The sequence below is a fragment of the Thermobia domestica genome, chromosome 4, assembly GCF_964235325.1.
Source record: "Thermobia domestica chromosome 4, izTheDome1.hap1.1, whole genome shotgun sequence".
Taxonomy (NCBI): domain Eukaryota; kingdom Metazoa; phylum Arthropoda; class Insecta; order Zygentoma; family Lepismatidae; genus Thermobia; species Thermobia domestica.
The window spans coordinates 50,322,259-50,342,447 of record NC_137457.1 but is presented as its reverse complement, the minus strand read 5'-3'; the positions used below and the strand labels follow the sequence as shown (position 1 = coordinate 50,342,447).

The window sequence follows — 20,189 nt, the reverse complement described above, 5'->3', positions numbered from 1 at the left end:
GTCTACGTTACAAAAATGTCTTGCTGGGAGAAGGGTTAAGCAATAACAATAAATTTAACATTTACTCGATTATTTTTCACATTGATTACAGAAGTTGAAACACAAACCATTCTGAGGAGGGGCGCTTATTTTCACATATTGAATAGAAGTAACTCTTGTTTGAATTAGTAATGCATTAGCATTTACAATGCCTACAATGAGTTGAGGTGCTCCGAAGGGAAATTGGGATGTAGAAAGCTTTTTTGGTGGTCAAACTAATATTATTATTATTAGAACACAAACCTTTTAATGTTCAAAAGTTATATACTTACACTGCTTATTTCCTGTAAAACATGAAAGAGTAATAGAAGCATATACATTATAGGTTAGTTGGTAGATAAAACCTAACATATGTTGTAACATGTATTCATGTTGGTTGAAAAATAACTATTTTAATCAAAATGATAAAAACAAATAAATAAATTACCGAAATAAGAAAGTAGTTTAATTTTCGAAAGTTATGTAATAGTACTTACACAAATGACACAGCAGGGTAATGTAATACGAAATCGGTGTGGTTATCCGGTCTAAACAACGCATGAGCAAAAACCGCACACGGACAAAAACCGCGTATGCAAATACCGCGTGAGCGAAAACAGACAACAGCCATGGACAAAACCCATAGATGAACATTTTGCACTAATCTGGCTCGCACTCGAGCTCGCTCCTTTCACCTGGGCTCGTACTCACTCGGGGTTGCTTTCACAAGATCGGGTCAAGATGAAAAGTAGGGTTAGAAGCACTGCCACAGACTTTACAATTTTTATAGACATCCTTAGAAAGCGCAGTCGGAAAGAATTACAGCATAAGTCCCTTAAGTTTGACAACCAAAATGTCTTTAATGTGAATCAGGTGACATAATGGACAGGCACACTTCCTAGTTAAGGACAAAAACAGTGCATGGACAAAGACCACGCAAGGACAAAAATAGCACATGCAAGTACCGCGTGAGCGAAAACAGCCCATGAACAAAAAACACAGATGAACATTTTGTACTAGGCTCCCTCACGCTCGAGCTCACTTCTTTCAACTGACTTCGGCTCGAGATCACTTATCTCAATTGGGCTCGCGCTTCCGACCACTTTCCTCGACTGTTTTCACAATCACTCGTAGTCGCAGTCAATGCGGCTCGTGGTCACCTGTCTAGACTGGACTCGTACTTGCTCGGACTTGCACTCGCACGAGCTGGTCAAGATGGGAATTAGGTTGAGAACCACTGCCGCAGACTGTTTAAACGTTTTTTTGACATTCTTAGCAAGAGAGTCATTAACAATTACAGCAGAAAAAAATATTTTATTTATTTAAAGAAAGAAGGAAATTTAATATATTGTGTGTACCCAACACTATCGGTTCGTCAGTTAAGGCAGATGACGCCTGGCCTCGCCTATATATTTGAGCAAAAGTAAATGAACTTTTTGCAATGAATTCCAAATTAACTTAACATTGCTATGTAATTTTTGAAATAAAACTTATTTCAAATTGTTTTGTTTATAACACAAAACACACTTCTTGAAATTCATCACTCAAGTGTAGGAAATGATTGTAAAATATTACAGAATTTTAAAGAAATTAAAAGCAGAAGTGAAAATGTATATTCTTTGGCATTATAATTTGAGTTCTAATAATTCCAACCCTCTATGAGGCCTGAAACAAATTGGGCCTTCTCAGCAGCGAAGCAGTTGCAACGAAAACTTCCCTCTTGCAGTTTGGAAGGAGAGAAGGGCAACCTAACGGCAATAATCTTGGATTAGGAATTACTCCAATATGCTGTGTTTCAAGGGAGACAAAATGAAAATGTGTCGCTAACACGCACTGCGCATGCTTAAACCAGAGAGGGAAACTTGTCATACTCTCCGCTGCTCCCAAGATAAGGGCATGGAGTGTAGCAAATTGAATAAATATAAACGAAAGCCTGATTATAAAGAAATAATCAATTACATTTGCGATTTCCTTCATATGAACAACATTTAAACTTTTAGAACATTTTCCTGAGGAAGTATATTTCCTTTAAATAGAATTTTTAATATCTGGTTTCAAAATATATAGTAGTTTGTACTTAATTTCTAGTAAACATGCTAAAAATGTTGATGGCAAAAGCAAAAAAAAAAAAAAAAAAAAAAAAAAAATCGGAAAAAACTATAACAGTTATTGGAATAATGTGAAACACATTTTTGTAGTAGGAGAGCGAAAATCGACGGATACCGTGTGTAACATCGTGTTTTTCTGCATGTTTTATCTTGTTTTCAAGCGAGCGGTATTGTGCGTTTGTAACAAATTTACGCAAGTAGTGTTTTTCGTGAGTTTAAGACAGTGAGTTGTTTTCGAGTGACATTGTGCGTGTAGGATTTGGAACAGTGTTTAAAACGTTGATCTTGTGCTGAATAACGTGTACATGATGGAACCCCTCGGTTCTTGTGATGTGATCGTTTCATTGTTAAACATACCATTTTCTAGGCGAAGTGAACTGGCTGAACGAGCTATTCTTAACAATGGACCAGCTACTCCTGATTTATCATTGATCTAGGTAGACGGTAAGAAGGCTAGAGCTTTTACGAAATATTGTTATGATATTCATAAATGGCTATGCGGTAGTATTGTAGTTGGTAGATTGTTTTGTTAGCCGTGCTTGCTTTTAAGTGAGAAGAAAAATGTATGGTGTTCTGAAGGCTATTTTGATTTAAAGAACTTGGCTCGGAGCTTAGAAAAAAAATTCTAAATCACAAGAACAATCAAGCATTTTATCGGTTTAAAACAAATTAGCAAACAAGCTGCAGCCATATTAGAGCATGATAAGCAAAGAAAATTACAATATAACAAAAATGTCACAAAAACAGAGAATTTTTTAAGAAATTCATTGATTTGACGTGTGTCTTATCCAGGCACGTTTCCAGGATATCTAGGGGGCCGCCCCGTAAATTTTTGTGGACCTCTAAAATTTTCACGCCAGGCTTCCAAAACGACTATAATATGGTGATGAATTATAATATGGTTGGATCGGGCCCGCCTAACTTCAGCCGGGCCCCTCTACATTTTTGGGCTGGCTACGGGCCTGGTCTTATGTAAGTAGGACCTATCGTTTCGTGGGCATCCTGAATCGGCTCGTCGAAGCGGGGAAATTTTAAAGAAATTTTTGAGTTAATGCTAAGTTGTAACGAAGAAATAAAAACTCAATGGGAGAAACTGGGTCATTTTAATAATCTGTGAATAGAAACCCAGAATGAATTGATTGATTACGTAGCCGAATGAGGCAATTAAAGAAAGGATTGAAAAAACACATTTTTTCATGTCAAGTCGTCGAAACAACTGACAGAGCTTGTAGATCTCAATGTTCTCTGATCCTTCGATTTGTGGTTACTGAAAGTGAAATTCAGAAACATTTTTTATGATTTCGCGACCTAGGAAAACAGAAGACTTCTGCACCAATAGTAGTGTGTTGGTGGATGTTCTTGATAAATATAGATTTCAAAAAAAAAAAATGGTTGCACAGACTTACGATGGAGCCAGTGTTCTATGAGGAGAGTTAAATGGTCTTCAGAGTCAAATGCGTGAAATTGCTCCTCAGGCTATTTTAGCCCAGTGCTTGGCAAATCATTTGAATTTAATTCTTCAAGAGAGCTGTAAAAACATGTATGCAGCAAAACTGTTTTTCTCTACACTGCAAAGAATTCCAAGCGTTTTTCACAAATCTTCGAAACAAACAGCAATTTTAGAACGAGTTGCAGGAAAGCGGCTACCAACTCATACTAAAGTAAGATGGCATTCAATCGTGAAAATTATATCTACCGTTCCAAACGAAAGAGCAAATTTAGTGAAGGTGTTTTCAGAAATTATGTCCGTAGAAAGGAATGAAAAATCTATTCGGCATGCGAAAGGATACAAAAGGAAACTAAAAGAATTTGAATTCATTTTTCTCCTTGTGTTTAAAGATATTTTTGCACAAACTGTTTTTGTTTAGTTTTTGTTTAACATTATTCAGAGAAAAAGGTCAAATATTCAAGTATGTATTCGTGAAGTTAAAGAATGTATAAAGTCTCTTGATGTGCTAGAGAACAATATTACAGTTAGTGAGTACATTTGGTGTACAGGAGAAGAAACTAAAGGTGGTATTATTTTGAAACGAGCTAAAGTCATTGAACGTGAAACAGGAACTACCTGCGAAAAATACAAGCAAATGTTCTTTCAAATAATTGACACTATAAAAACTCAAGTAGACGTCAGATCTTCAGATTTAAATAAATTGGTATTTCCTCAGCTGACTAGTAAATTTGATGCATAATCTGTACCGTCTGTGAAACAATAGTGTTGTATTCTCTAATAATACATTCTCTTATTTCTCTCTCCATGTCGTTTTCTAGGGGTTGAGTAAAGTGGTAGTGTCCCAGGTCCTTTTACCTCGCACTGAAACAGCATATAGGACATCCTGTAGTAGAATGCCGGCTGGATAGAAGATCGAGTCAGCAAAAATTATCTTGTTTCCTAGAATTCGATATCTTTTCCTAGAATTCGAAGGCAACTTCCAACAGGCCTTTAGTTGTTATGCAAATAGGCTGTTAGGGCTACCACCAGCTATAGGTTCATGGAAAAACATGCCCTTTGGTCTTCTTTTTCTAGTCGGCTTGTATTAAATAGCTAATTTGGATCCCAACGCCCCGCCTCTCCCACAAAGAGCGCATGGGAAAATTTGGGTCCTGGGAACCTGTTGTTGCTATGCTCATTCTCTTGGACGGCTATCGGATATTTATCACAGTCCTTTTAGTTATCACGATCGAAGCTTCCCAATTGATTGGTTTTAGTCTTTTCGTTTTGTATTGAATAGCTATTTTTCATAGCATTGAGTAGCTATTTTAGATCTTTACCCCAAATCATTTCATATTCAGTGATCGAAGCATCCCAATTGATTGGTCTTCGTCTTTCCCCACCTCGTGCCTGCTGGGAAGCTGAAGAGCATAAGCAATTTAGCCTCTTGGTCCTGTTCCCAAGAAATGAATGTACGTTATGAATTGAAGGTGTGATATTAATGATCGAGGCTTTCCATCAGATTGTATGAAATTGGTCCTAGTTGCTAAGATAATTATTGCATTTCATGATTTTTTTAAAACGTGGGATGAGAAGCAATATATGAATCACATAACGAAACACATGCACATACAAAATCATGTTGCTAAGTGTTAGGATCACGTGTGAGAATTTTTTCCCGCCCTGGGAATGTTTCCTGGGTTGCTAAGATGAATATGATTGTTTTAAAACGTATTGAATTCCATTGATTGAACATAATCTAATAATGGGAGCTTCCCATATCATTTGAAAAAGTTTTCAGAAGGTAGGATGAAAATCGGTCATATACACATAGAGATGCCCTGTATAAACAAAATAAAACATGACTTTCCCAAGTCTTGATGTGAAAGGTATTACCTTATGTTTGTATTGAAACCGTGGTGAGATATGTTTTTTATGACTACCATGCGACCTTGATTATGGTAGGCATGATTGTCTAAGGCAAAAACGTATGTAAGTGTGTGTGTGTGTGTGTCTGTGTGTGTGTGTGTGTGTGTGTGTATGCGTTGCTGAACCCGCCAATCTTTGTAGGTCGATCGGTCTACACAGCAGCACTCTGAGCAATTTTTGCAAAGCGAGCATTTTTTAGTGGTTGCTCGAAATGTTTTTTAATTTTAAAGCGTTCAGGACCCTTACAGGGGTCCCCCGCGAGTTCTTTTGACTCCGCTTGTTTATACGGATACAGCCGGTTGTGTGTGTAAAGTGTGTGTTCAGACTGAAAAATTTTGTTTCTCGATCGGTGTGTATTACGACGCAGTGTCATCTACGTGTGTGTTCCAAGCAGGAACTAGAGCAATTCAAACTCCCTGCAGCTGCGTTAACCATTGTTGCCAATCAAGTATTTGTTCAAACGTTAAAGAAAATTAGCAGCTATAGCAAGGAATTATTCACAGTAAGAACTCGGACATGAATATTACGTAAAAATAACTCTATGTCTAAAATGTTTTTTATTAGAACTGCGGAGAGGGAGAGGGGAGGTACAGGTGTGTATATAAAAATATATTTATATATATAAAATTGAAAATCACTATGTTTGTGACTTTAAATCTGCTGAACCGCCTGATCGATCTCGATCAAATTTGCGGATGAGGTTCAAGGCCGGGCTAGTTTTAGGCTATTCACTTGGATGAGGAAAGTGAGGGGGAGGGGGAATGGGTATAAAAATAAATAAAACTTAATATCTCCGAAACCATTCAACCGATTTTGATCAAATTTTCAACATAGATGAGGTTTAGGCCTCGGATCGTTTCTATGATTTAAAATTGACTGATCAACGTATGGGAGGAGAAGGAGGGGGAGGTATATAAAAATCAATTTATATAAGACTAAAAGTGACAATTTTGGTAACTTAATAAATCTTGAACTATCCGACCGATCTCATTCAAATTTTCAACATAAATGAGACTCGGATCTGGAAATATTTTTGTAATTTCACTTTAACGGTAGATCCTAGGAAAGGGGGTGGGGGGCATGAATAAAAACTAATAAAACTAATAACTTTTGAACCACCCAAACAATCTCGATCAAATTTTCAACATGTATGAGGGTCGGGCCTTGAGTGCTTTTTATCCTTTCGCTTCGACGAGCCAGCATAGGTGAGGGGGAGAGGGAGATATATGTAAAAAATAAAAATGACTGTGTATGTGACTTCATCACTCTTGAACTATCCGACCGATCTCAATCAAGTTTTCTACATGCATGAGGTTCGGATCTGGAAATATTTTTGTAATTTCACTTTAACGGTAGATTCTAGGAAAGGGGGTGGGGAGTGGGACATGAATAAAAACTAATAAAACTAATAACTTTTGAACCACCCAAACAATCTCGATCAAATTTTCAACATGTATGAGTTTTCGGGTAGGGATTACTTTATGCTACTCACTTGATGATGCAACGCAGGGGAGGGGGAAGGAGGAGAAATTTGAAAATAATCAAAATGACCAATATTAGTGTTGAATCCATTGTTTTCGGTGTCGATAAGAGAATCAGTGACACTTCTGATGCTGTAACAATCCTAGTTCAGCCCTGATAGTTAGGGAGGGGGACGCTGCAACGTAGGGGAGGGGAATAAACATTAAAAATGATCGGAAATGGCTAATAATAATATCGAATCCATAGTTTTAGGATTTGCTGACATTAACAGTTACAATTTTGATGCCGTGTGCCGCAGCACGGTTGAGGGGGAGTAGGAGCTGTATATAATAATGATTGAAAATGACCAATATTAGTGTCTAATCCATAGTTTTCGGGATCATTCAGATGAACAGTGACATTTCCGATAAGCTCCACAAGTTGAAGGAGGGGCAGAAAGATATATATTAAAAATGGTCGAAAATGTCCACTATCAGTAGAATTTATAGTTTTCTGGGTGGCTTAGATGAACAGTGATACTTTCGATCCCGTTTAAATTCAAATTCAAACCGTCAACTTGGTTAAAGGGGGCGTAAAAATTTTAAAATGGTCGATAATTACCGATATTATTGCTAAATACAAATTTTTGGGGTCGCTGAGATGGACGGTGACACTTCCGATGACATGGGCTGCAACATGGGGGAGGGGGATATAATGATTCGAAATTAGTGTTGAATCTATAGTTTTTGGGATCGCCGATATCAACAATGACACTTCTTATGGTGTTAATTCCAAATTCAGCCGCGCGTCTTGCGAGAGGGGGGAGAGGGAAATATAAAAATAACCCATATTAGTGTCGAATCCATAGTTTACGGGGTCACTGAGAAGACCGGTGACAAATCCAATATCGTGCCGCACAACATGAAAGAATAGGAGAGGGAGATATATCAAAATGTTCAAAATTATCCGACATTAGTGTCTGATCCGTAGTTTTAGGGTCGCTGAGATGAAGAATGACACTTCCGATCCCGTTTGAAACCAAGCTCAGCCCCGTAGCTTGGTAGATGGGGAGATAATAAAATGATCGAAAATGATTAATATTGCGTCGAATACATGGTATTCGGGGTGGCCGAGGTGATCAATGATCTTTCCGATGCCGTTTAATTCGATACCATTAAAAACGAAAATAGCATATTTCACGGGTACATAACACATGAGATACGGAATTTTGCATTTAAATTTTCATTTTACCCAACGAAGCGGGATTATACTAGTAAAACTTCATAACTTTGGAACCACCAAACCGGTCTCATTCAAATTTTCAACATGGATGAAGTTCGGACATGGGATGACTTTTATCATTTTAGTTTGACGGTGCAATATAGGGTGGAGGAGAGGTGTATCATACCACCAGTCTTAGGCATTTTTCTCAGCTTCTAGTGGACGTAGACGCTTGAAACAAAAAATGAATGACCAAAAGGTACATGAGCAATCAAAGGGTGATACTTTCATATCCAGTTGTGTAGCGGAAATAAACTAACGGGGGTCAACTCCAAAATTTTTAATGGAAAATGGTATCAATTTCGATTTTTTACAAGTAATATTGAAAAAGGATTAACTTTTACGGAAAACACTTTTCGTTATATTCTACGGTTTCCTGATCTTCGTCTGTTACTTGTTTGTATTGCTATTATCAGACCGCCCGGTAAACTCATTTTTCTGTTCATAGTGCACGGAGACACTTCAAAGAGAAAATGAGTGATTAAATCGTATCTGAGGAATAAAATGGTGATACTCACATATCCAGTGGCGTAGCGGAAATCCATCAAAGGATCAACTCCAATATTTAATGGAAACTGGTATCAATTTCGACTTCTTTGGAAGTGTTACTGATAAAGAAACAACTTTTACGTGAAAGAATTTTCGTCATATTCTACGGTTTGGCCTCTACTTATGTTATTTGTTGTTGAATTGCCACTTCAGACCACCCATCTCAGACATTTTTCTCTGTTCGTAGTGCACGCAGACACTTCGAACAACAACAAAAAACTGAATAAAAAAATCGTACGTGAAGAATCAATGGTGATGTTTCTATATCAAGTTTCGTAGCGGGGATACATCCACGGTGGTCAACTCCAAAAGTTCAAATAGAAATTGTTATCAATTTCGATTTCTTTGGAAGTATTATTGAAATAGAAACAACTTTAACGGGAAACACTTTTCGTTAAACTCTGCGGTTTGGGATCTACGTGTGTTATTTGAAGTTGAATTGCTACTATCAGTCCACCAAGCACAGGCATTTTTCTCTGTTCGTAGTGCACGTAGACACTTCAAAAAGGATTCAAACTGGACCAGTAGTGTGCATTGTGTATGCTGACATCTCCATTACTCTTGAAGGTCGATTCATCAGTCCACACAATGTCCCGGTGGAAACATGGGATTCCTGGCACTCATCCACTGACAAAACTCTAGGCGGATATGTAAAGCTTGTTCTCGGAGTTCCTGATTCAGATGAACATGGTCAAGATGGAGCACGTTGTTGAGCAGAATCCTCCAAACCGTCATATTGCTTATCGCAGCATCCCTGGCGAATCGTGTTTTCGAGATTTGGGGAACCACATGGACTGCAGCAATGATGCCGGGAGACCGTTTATCCTCAACCCGGCGCCTGACCTGCTGACGTCTTTTGTGTTGAGGAAGGACACCAAGTGCAAGAGACGAAATATAATCCTAGAATGCCCAGCACGATTGGGAAACTGTTGACCATATAGCCGCACAGCCTCGCGATAATTCTGCCGACTTCACTGAATACTATTAACATATCAAAAGCTACAATATTCGAAAACATCGTTTCGGTTTCCTCAAGCACACGAAATAATAGGCTATAGGAGCCGAAATCAACAAATATTCAACAGTTTATCTTTCAACTACAATCAAATATTCAACTGTTTTATATCAGAACTTTTTGCCGATTTTTTCCTTATTCTACTTTGTCAGATGGCACTTCATTCTTGCTATATTTGCTAGCTAGGTGGGTATTTTAAGAAGTTACTCACCTACTCAATAGATTGTGTTACATATCATGTAGTTTATCACTGAGTGTTGATGGGAAGGAAAGAGAGAAAGAGACTCGAGAGATATTTTATTGTGGATTCAGTGACGTCATCTAACAGCTATTATACTACGTCATCGGTACAGCGCTCTCTGGTAAAGACAAATAGAGTGCTTGAATATGTATAAATGACGTTGTCTAACAGGTATTATACGACGTTATCGGTATACGGCTCCATCTCATGAGTGCTAGCTAAAAAGTTCTGTTGGCATGAGGAGAAGGAAAGAGAATCGGGTTGGACCATCCTGTGCTGGTACTGGAATCGTTCAAATGAATCAGTGACAGATCACATATTCCAGTAAATGCTATTTTATTATACATTCCTTCTCATCAACTTTTTAAAGTTAATTTTAAACGGCTTTTAATGATTTAAGTGTCAAATGAAAGCTTAGAAACTGGAGATTAAGGTGCAGTAAATATATTTTGTGTAGGATTCCATTGTAATATTTTAGATGTAAGTTTTTATGATTTTAAATGTCATAAAACCTATGCAATCTCACTTTAACATTGTAGTTATGGGAATACTTTGCATTAGTGTCTTGGTCCCTTATGTGCGTCAACTAATTTTAAAGCAAAAAAAAGATATTGAAAGAACGTGCTTAGTAATTACGTTATTCATCTAATGGTGATTTGTAGTTAGTGATGATATATACCTTTTCTTTAAATTCTGACAATCTTTTTTCTATCCAATCATGTAGTTTTATATGGGGTATGGAACCAAAGTTCTCATTATAATATGCAAGAATTCCACATACAACACATTTATTATTAATATTTCTTTCATTAGTTAACTCACAACAATATGTAGTTTCGTTCCTTCCAATAAAATATGGTGGGAAACCAACACGTATTATATCTTTAAATAAAATAACTTGTGGTGCCGGTAATGTAAAACCTACGGGGTTATATCTTGGATCTACAAACTTACATTCTGATAATGTAGCTGGTCTTAAAATCTAAAATCGTGTGTCTATGTCCTTAAAGAAAAGATACATTATTTTTATAAAGTCATGCTCTAATATTTTATTATGTATTTCCATCACTCGTTCTGTTGATCAGACGGAATAATCTATCAACGGTCCAGAATATGTTAAACCCTGTTCATCTTCTTTATTGAGATTCTCTGCTCTATAACATCTTTTACAGTTATCAGACCTCTTGTTTCCATTTCTAGAAAACTCTTGGAATTGTTTTAATTCTCCACAAATTACACACTTTTTCATGATTTATTAAATATAAAATATCCAAAATAGGTAGCTCATTTTTGTTTGATTTTAAATGTCATAAAAGCTAATGCGATCTCACTTTGGGTTATCCTTCTGTGTTAAAGTACAATAGTCAGGGGTAGCTTCATAATTTTTTTCACAGTTAGGGGGGTGAAAGGGGGAAAGTTGTCTGCAGAACCTACATGTATTTCCTACTTATATCTTTACGTAAGAGAGTTACTAAATCTTTAGTTAACTCGGCGTAATTCCTTATAGATTTGCAACGCCAATTAGCTAACCTAGAAACTGAAGTAGTTGCCTACGATTTCTGATGGTTTCGTTCAACTTAGAGTTAACTTTAATTTCTCTACCAGATAGTATATGTCCTAGAAACGGTAATTCAGGAAATAAGAATTTGCACTTTTAGAAATTCACATAAAAGTTCATTTTAAGATAAATTCAAGATTTTCAAACTGCTGATCTATGGAAGGCGAAAAACATAGGTCATCCAAAAAACATGAAATAAAATGCTTCGTAGATAGATCAAAAATGCTGTTCATGATGAACTGGAATAAACTTGTTGCGAATTTCAGTCCCATTACCAAGTATCGAAAACAGTATTGTCTTCCTTCAAATAGGAAGGTTGTCTTCTCATATAATTCTTCTTCCAGAGGTAGACAGTAAAATCCATGCTTGCAGTCAAAAGAGGAGAATACAACAGAACCCTTGCGGCGAGCTAGAATGTCTTGTAGCAGTAATACGTACGAATGCTCCACGCGTAAATTAGCAGTAATAATTTTCCTATTTAAATGTCTCAAATCTGTGGGCCTGATTGATTGTTTATCGGCCTTGTACACAATTTGTACGGGGTTTAAATAAGGAGATATCATTTCTTCAATCACTACCCATTCGAGCCACTTTTGTAGGAGTTTCCTGAACGGTTCTGGCATCGAATAGACTATTAGATAGGATTGGTTCGTTGTCAGTGAGCTGTAACTTTAAAGGCTTTATTTTCACTGGCCTAGGCTGCTCGGAAAATAGATCTCTATAACAAATAAGAAAATCCGCTAACTTAGATTTAACATTTTCAGGTAAATCGGTCCTAGAAGGGATGGTATCTCGTATTTCATCCACTGATACAAGATAATCTTCCCCCTGGTTTACTTCTTGTACAAAAAGTTATGGTTCAACTGAGGTTACCCACAAAGAGTTCAAATTTAACGTTTCTGGCTTACCATCGAGATCCTTGAAGGTAAGGATGCGGTTAGAAAAGTCCACCACACAATTATATTTATTTAGAAAATGCGTTCCAAGAAGGACGTCCGACTTCATGCCTTCCACTATAAAGAAGGGAACTTCAAGAACGTGACAAGAAATTTCCAGGTACAAAGTTTTCTGACCTAGACTCGGTGTTTGTTATCACTCAAAGGCTTGTGAAGTTATATGCTTAGCAGAAACTAATTTAGCACTAGGCAAAGCTTGTACTATTCTTTTCCACTTATCATAACTTAGCAAATTGGCTTCACGACGGCTGTCTATTATGCATGATAAGGATAGACCTGCTTTCGACATGACAAGTATCGTGAGTTTATGAAAGCACTATGTTCATTAGTAACAGAATTCGCGTTTTCGTTTAAAATAAATAAGACCTGAAGAGGAGACTGGGTGAACCATGTTAAGTTATCTCTATTAGACAACGTAGTTTCTGGTCGCTGACTAAAATATCGGCGGGTTCCAGGCCACCAGTCAGGAATCTGCCCTGTTATTTTAAAGCTGGGTTACATTGAGAATAAGGCTCAGAATCAGTCTGTGAATTTACATCAGTATTTTCATAATTATTTCTAAAATTAGGACAATGAGCACAAGTACAAGATAATGAAGTAGATTCGGCTAGTTCACAAGAAATTCCTTGAACCGGCATAGCTGACTAATTACTATTTCTAACAGAACCATTATTAATGTTTCGATTTCTAACATTAACTCTTCTGACATTACGATTATTCTGTCTAGCTTGACAACAATTATTACGTTGACTATTATTAAACCTATTATTACTGTTGTTATTATTCGATTGCCAAATCCAAACCTTCTTTTATTATTGCGCCTAAAGTTAGCATTGGTCTTACTATTGTTACCATCAGGAGGCTTATCAAGTAAATAATCCTTGACGTTGACATAGCCTAGCTGAGCCCATTTCTCTTTAGTAGAGATCTTATGTTGAGAATCAGAATTTACACGTGAACTGCCTTGTTCATTGCTATTTTCATTAATCATAGTGGTAGCATGATTAACATCAAAATGAACATTTCGGTTCTTACTTTTACTAGAATGGTCATTGTCATTACCTGCTTTTCGCTTAGCACTAAAAGACTCTAGAGAAACTAAAGGGGTGTTCAAAAACTTAATTTTACCAGGCACCTCAAGCCTCATTAACCTTTCTGCAAGGTCAGATACTGAGGGAATTTCCACCTGGCTTAAATTAAACTGATACTCTGGGGGTAATGTATCGAGCAGATTATCTATAACTCTATTTGAGACATGTTATTCTTGAGCATCCTCAAACCTTTAGAAAATTTCCACACAAAATCAGAAGCTTTCCCGTGAATGCTGGGGTTATACTTAGTGGACAAAGGATAGCTCCATTGAGCCCTACACACCTTAGGATTCACGTACTGAGACAAGAAAAGACGCTTGAAATCCTGGTATGAATGAATTTGATCTGAGACCTGTGAGATCTTTCATGGCTGAGTCTTTCATGGCTCTGATGGCTACCAACACTTGATATTCAGGGGCGAGATTCAACAATTAAAAATTCTGCACTAATTGTTGCTAGAAGTCGAATGGAGAAATTTCCAATACATTCCCTGTAAATTCAGGAAAATGACTCAGGTCCGACAAGCGCAGAGACTTTGAATAATTACTATTATTATTGTGACCATTAATACTTGACAACCGTTAGACAGAAATGAAGGGAAATCTGGTCTAAATCAGTCAAAGGTCTGGAAAGCAATCTAAAATTTAAAAAATCCAAACAGATCTATTGAAAATGATATTTATGTACGTGAAAGTCTCATACATCCTTATTGTGCATGTTTTCTAACCATATCATAACACTTATCTTAAAATTCTTTAGACAACCAATGAGCAATAGCAAGAAAATTTTTTCTATATTCGTATGTTCCAGAAAAAAACGATGCCCTTTCTTTATATTCTCCTTTTATTAGATATGTAGAGCAACAGAGCAAAAGTGCTTAATTGCTCTTTTTCCATTGTGTTGTTAAATTTTTCATTATAGTATTGTATTTATTTCTTTTGATTCTTTTTGTTTGAAGAGTAACGTTTCGTTACCCTTTATTGTTTGAAGAGTAACGTTTCGTTACCCTTATCTCACTCAAACTAACCTTTTGTTGTTATTATTCCATAAAAGAAAACATTTATATTTACATTACAACATTACTTTTATCTATCCAGCTACTATGCGAATCATCAAATCCTAACCATTTAGCATATACTTTGTCACTTTTCTTTCTCAAAACCTTTTCCACCAAGTATTCATCTTTAAGTTTCGTCTTTAATAGTTGTGGTTCGTAAAATCTACCTTGTAAATCTTCTTCTACTAAATCTTTAATTTTATACGTAGCAGAATTAGATGGAATAACTTCGCTAATAACAAATATTTCTGTTGACCAATTAGGTGTCCACCCTTTCTCAAATAATTCTTTCAATTTAGTTATATGAACATGATCACCTAATTTGTATTTGGATTTAACACGTTTATATACGTATATTATTATACTCACTATTTAATTTGGTAATATCTTTATACATTTGTAATTGCCTTGTGTTGTAAACCTTTCCATATGTTTTGTTTAAGTGTTCTAATAAATCTCTAAACAACAGAAGCTTTCTTACCACTATACGTTGAGTAATGATTAATCTTATTTTTCTCCATCAACTTCTTAAATTCTTTATTGTAAAACTCTTTACCTTGATCACTTTGTAAGTTACTAGGTTTTCTCATTCTTAATATGGATTCAAATGCTTCTGTAATATTCTTACCGCTTTTATCTTTAACAGGAACAGCAAACGCATATATCGAAAACACATCTATAATCGTTAGCAGATACTTATAGTCTTTGTTTAATTTTTAAACACCTTTTATTACTCCACTATACATTTCTACAAGATCAGCTTGCCAAAGATCATTGATACCTATTATAACCACGCATAGTCTGTCAAAGTTTTTTCTAGATGGTTTGTGAATTTCTTCTATAATGCTTTCTGTAACACTTTTACCATCATATAGTCAATCTTTCTTTTTAACGTATTGAGTTTTCTTAATTCCATATATACTACATGTACTTTTCTTTAGATATCTCCCATTCTTTGTACAATTCTAATGGTATCTTTCTTCCTATCTGTTGATTTCCTACATTTAACACAACACATCCGGTTTAGTATATAGAAAATCATTTAAGTTCTCTTTCTGCGTACATAATAACAGATAATTGTCCTTCCTCGAAAGCTGAATCGTAATTGTCCTTCCAGCTGTATCTGCTTGGAACGTAATTGTATCACCGTTTTTAACGTCTAAAGGAAAAGTTTCAAATAAAGTATCGTTCAAGAATATATGTAGATAGTATTTATCTAAACTTAATTCCATATGCATTCATGTGTATGTTTCAGCAGTGGCCTTATGCGAGATACCCGACTCCATATGTTCATTGCATGCAGTTCCCGTCGCAATGTTCTCCCACTGAAGGGTTGAACTGGACCTGCATTCACGGACTACGGTCATTCCATTCGGGTTTGGAATCGTTTTCGATTGGACACCCGTTTTCGGGCCCGATCTGTGAGGACCTTCTTCAGACCACAGTTATGGCGTCGTGTTTCATGCCCGCATATGTTCCACCACTGCTTGTAGACACGTTGAAAGTCCGCCGCGAAACACCAACAAATCGGCAACTTCCATCAATGTGTGACCATGTGCACGGCCAAACGCAATTGCAATTTTTTGTCACTCCGTAACGTCCACGCTCTTCCCCATCTTTCAACACACACCGCTTGGATTGGTTCTGTGTCACTCCACAGTAATGCCCTCTAATCGCCTCGAGGCAGTATGCACGTTTGGCCATGTGATTCCAGCAATACGAAATCTGTACCTGTTTGCGGATGCAGCCTTGCTCTTCCGCGGGGGTGACTAATTTTTTGTCCGCGGAGCTTATATATACTGTATATAAACATTATATATACAATACCGAATATTTTTACTTATATATATTTATTGAAATATGAGAATCCTTTAGATTTTCTCTACAAAGTTCAAGATATAACCATATCCGAATGATAAGGCGTAAGTAGGGTATGTATGTGGGTTCTAGGATATCTTTCCCTCTCCCAATATTTTTGACCAGCACACAGGAAAACAAAGCATTTTACAAATGGGTAAAACTAACTATACATAGTGGTAAGTATTTCCACAACAACAATGCTAAAGTGAGATCGCATAGGCTTTTATGACATTTAAAAATCATAAAAACTTATGTCTAAAACTACACTACACTAAACATAATTATATTTTTTACTTTATCATAAAATGACCCCAAGCTAATGTATTTACACCATCTCCTAATATATATCTTATATCGTCTGAAGAATCTAATGCTAATTTATGAACGGTTATATTATATATATCATGTTTATAACTTCTAATGAGGTTTATGTCCGTATATGTTTTGACATTTTTAAATAAGCTTTCTTTATAATCATTAAACTGCAATTCCTTTGATATTACAGCTTTAGTTATTCCTTTATCATCTTTCTTTTCTTTATTTTCTACTTTTTGAGCATACATCTTTGATCGCAATCTAATAAACTCTTTCATTATTTTACTTTTATTCTCATCTTTCATCTTACCTATTACTTTCTTGTTTATTAGTGGTAGTCCATATATGTTATTTTCCTCGTATTCACTCGTGTGAGATTGGTCAATTATTTCTGCCATATCTTTATAAAAGTCATCAGTCTCAATTCCATATATAAAGCTATACGTATCCATCTAATGTAAATCTATATTCTTTCCATATTTCGGCTTCATAGTGTTATAGTGAAAATCCTGCATTAAAAGTTTTGATAGTTCTAATACGCTCATACGAAATATATTGGCTTATTAAAAGTCAATCGCTCTTTTTTCATATGTATACCACACAAATTCTCTGTAAATATTGTTCTGTAATCAAAATTAGGTTTTGCAATGAATTTTTCCAATCTTTCAGGATCACATTCTGATTGTCTGTCTGTTTCGAATATTTTCCATTGTTTTTCCGAATACTGAGTTATTCATGAGCTTATAAAAGCATTTTTCAAACTATTTTTTAGCTCACGTTCTCATATTTGTATTTAAATCAATGTATTTCTTTAACCTATCTGTTTGTTTGAATTCTAATACTCTATGCACTTTCTTTAATTTCATTCCAAGCGACATATATAGTTTTAAGTTCCTATAGTGAATTACATACATTTTCTTATTGTAAAGTGTTGTTAGTAGTGTTGATTGTTTAGATTCTGGTGGAAACATGTCAAATGGATAATCACCTTTAGTATTAACTAGATCAAGTTTATCAATCGGGAAAAACTTTAATGTTTCTCAAAATTGTTAAGGCTTTAAATTACTAGTTAACTCTGCTAAAGTCTTTGACATAATCTAAACGAATCAACAAATCTTAAATTTATTCTGTCTTTTGGTCCTGCTTTTATATATTTTTCACATGTTATGAACCTTTCTTCATTATTTGCAATCAGTTTAATTTTGTGCGTGTATTAAGCTAACTTCTCCATAAGCCAGTTAAGTCGCGAAGAAATATTGGGAGAAAATAAGGATTTTTATAGTTTAAATTGCAATAACTGTGAGCTGTACCTCTAAACTTTCCAGTTAAATGATCATGATCTTTTTTTTGCTTTATTTTTATTTATCTTATACAAATATTTTCTTAATTCATATTTCCATTATTTTTTTCACTTTTATCATCTCTATCCTTGTAGAACCGTATTTTCTTCTTTAATATATTTATTTTTTTCTCAACGGCTGGTGGTAAGACATTCAAGTTTTTTTCACATATATGACAAGTATATGAATTGTCATTAGCTTCTATTTCTTCCTTGGTAAGCGGATTCATATTAACTATCCTTTTATAGTTTTCCATAATTTCCATTGCTTCTTTTTGTAACATTTCAATAAATACTTTTGCGGCATCTGGACCTATACAACTAACTGGGACTTTATAGTTTCCATTTGAATATTTGACATAGTATCAAAAACTCATTGGCTCGTGTTTTTGATATTTTACTGTTTTACTACAATTATGCTCTATTTTTAACTTACATAAGATACATTCAAAGTCAGCAATTATCACAAATGGAACTCGTAATGATCGATTATAATTTCGAAACTCTATTTGAATGTCGTATGGTTTTCGGAGTTCTATTCGACCAGCCTCATGCTATTTACAATATAGCTCATGGTTTTGCAACTGCTTCTCATTTCGAAAATGTCTTGTTAAACATCGGTCGCAGAAGTATAGTTTTTCCTCGTGTTTTGTTACCTGACTTCTTATTAGTTTTGACAAGTTTTTTATCTGACAAAAATGATTGTTTTTATTTTCATCTTTTACATATAATAAATTAATATGAGTTTCCTAGTTATTTTTTGTGATTTCAAGTTCTCTTTCTGCGTGCATAATAACAGATAATAATTGTCCTTCCTCGAAAGCTGAATCGTAATTATCTTTCCAGCTGTATATGCTTGGAACGTTATTATACCACCGTTTTTAACGACAAAAGGAAAAGTTTCAACAAAAGTATCGTTCAAAAATATATGTAGATAGTATTTATCTAAACTCAATTCCATATGCATTCATGTGTATGTTTCAGCAGTGGCCTTTTGCGAGGTACCCGACTCCATATGTTCGTTGCATGCAGTTCCCGTCGCAATGTTCTCTCACTGAACGGTTGGACTGGGCCTGAATTCACGGACTACAGTCATTCCATTCGGGTTTGGAAGCGTTTTCGATTGGACAGCTGTCTTCGGGCCCGATCTGTGAGGATGTTTTTCTGACCGCAGTTCTGGCTTCGGGGTTTATGCCCACATGTGTTCCACCACTGCTTGTAGACACGTTGAAAGTCTTCCGCGAAACACCAACAAATCGGGCAACTTCCACCTGTGTGTGGCCATGTGCACGGCCAAACACAATTGCCCTTTTTTGTCACTCCGTAACGTCCACGCTCTGCCCCATCTTTCAACACACACCGTTTGGATTGGTTCTGTGTCACTCCACAGTAATGCCCTCTAATCGCCTCGAGGCAGTATGCACGTTTGGCCATGTGATTCCAGCAATACGCTATCTGTACCTGTTTGCCGACGCAGCCTTGCTCTCGCGCGGGGGTGACTAATTTTTTGTCCGCGGAGCTTATATATCCTGTATATAAACATTATATATACAATACCGAATATTTTTACTTATATATATTTAATGAAATATGAGAATCCTTTAGATTTTCTCTACGAAGTTCAAGATGTAACCATATCCGTATGATAAGGCGTAAGTAGGGTATGTATGTAGGTTCTAGGACACTTTATCTCTTTCCAATATTTTTGACCAGCACACAAGAAAACACAAAACATTCTACAAAAGGGTCCAACTAACTATACATAGCGGTAAGTATTTCCACAACAATGCTAAAGTGAGATCGCATAGGCTTTTACGACATTTAAAAATCATAAAAACATACATCTAAAACTACGATACACTATACATAAATACAATTTTTACTTTATCTTATAATGATAGCCAAGCTAATGTATTTACACCATTTAGTAATATATATATCTTTTATCGTCTGAAGAATCTAATGCTAATTTATGAACGGTT

The 20,189-nt window shown here is 35.8% G+C and overlaps 1 long non-coding RNA gene across 1 annotated transcript in view; it reads right to left on the bottom strand.

Moving 5' to 3' along the window:
* Positions 1–310: 310 nt before the first annotated feature.
* The window catches only part of LOC145683307 (uncharacterized), a 62,089-nt gene continuing 42,210 nt past the window's right edge, over positions 311–20,189 (bottom strand). The window contains exon 3 of the long non-coding RNA XR_014131008.1: positions 311–323. This is a non-coding gene — a long non-coding RNA (uncharacterized LOC145683307). The remainder of the gene's footprint in view (positions 324–20,189) is intronic.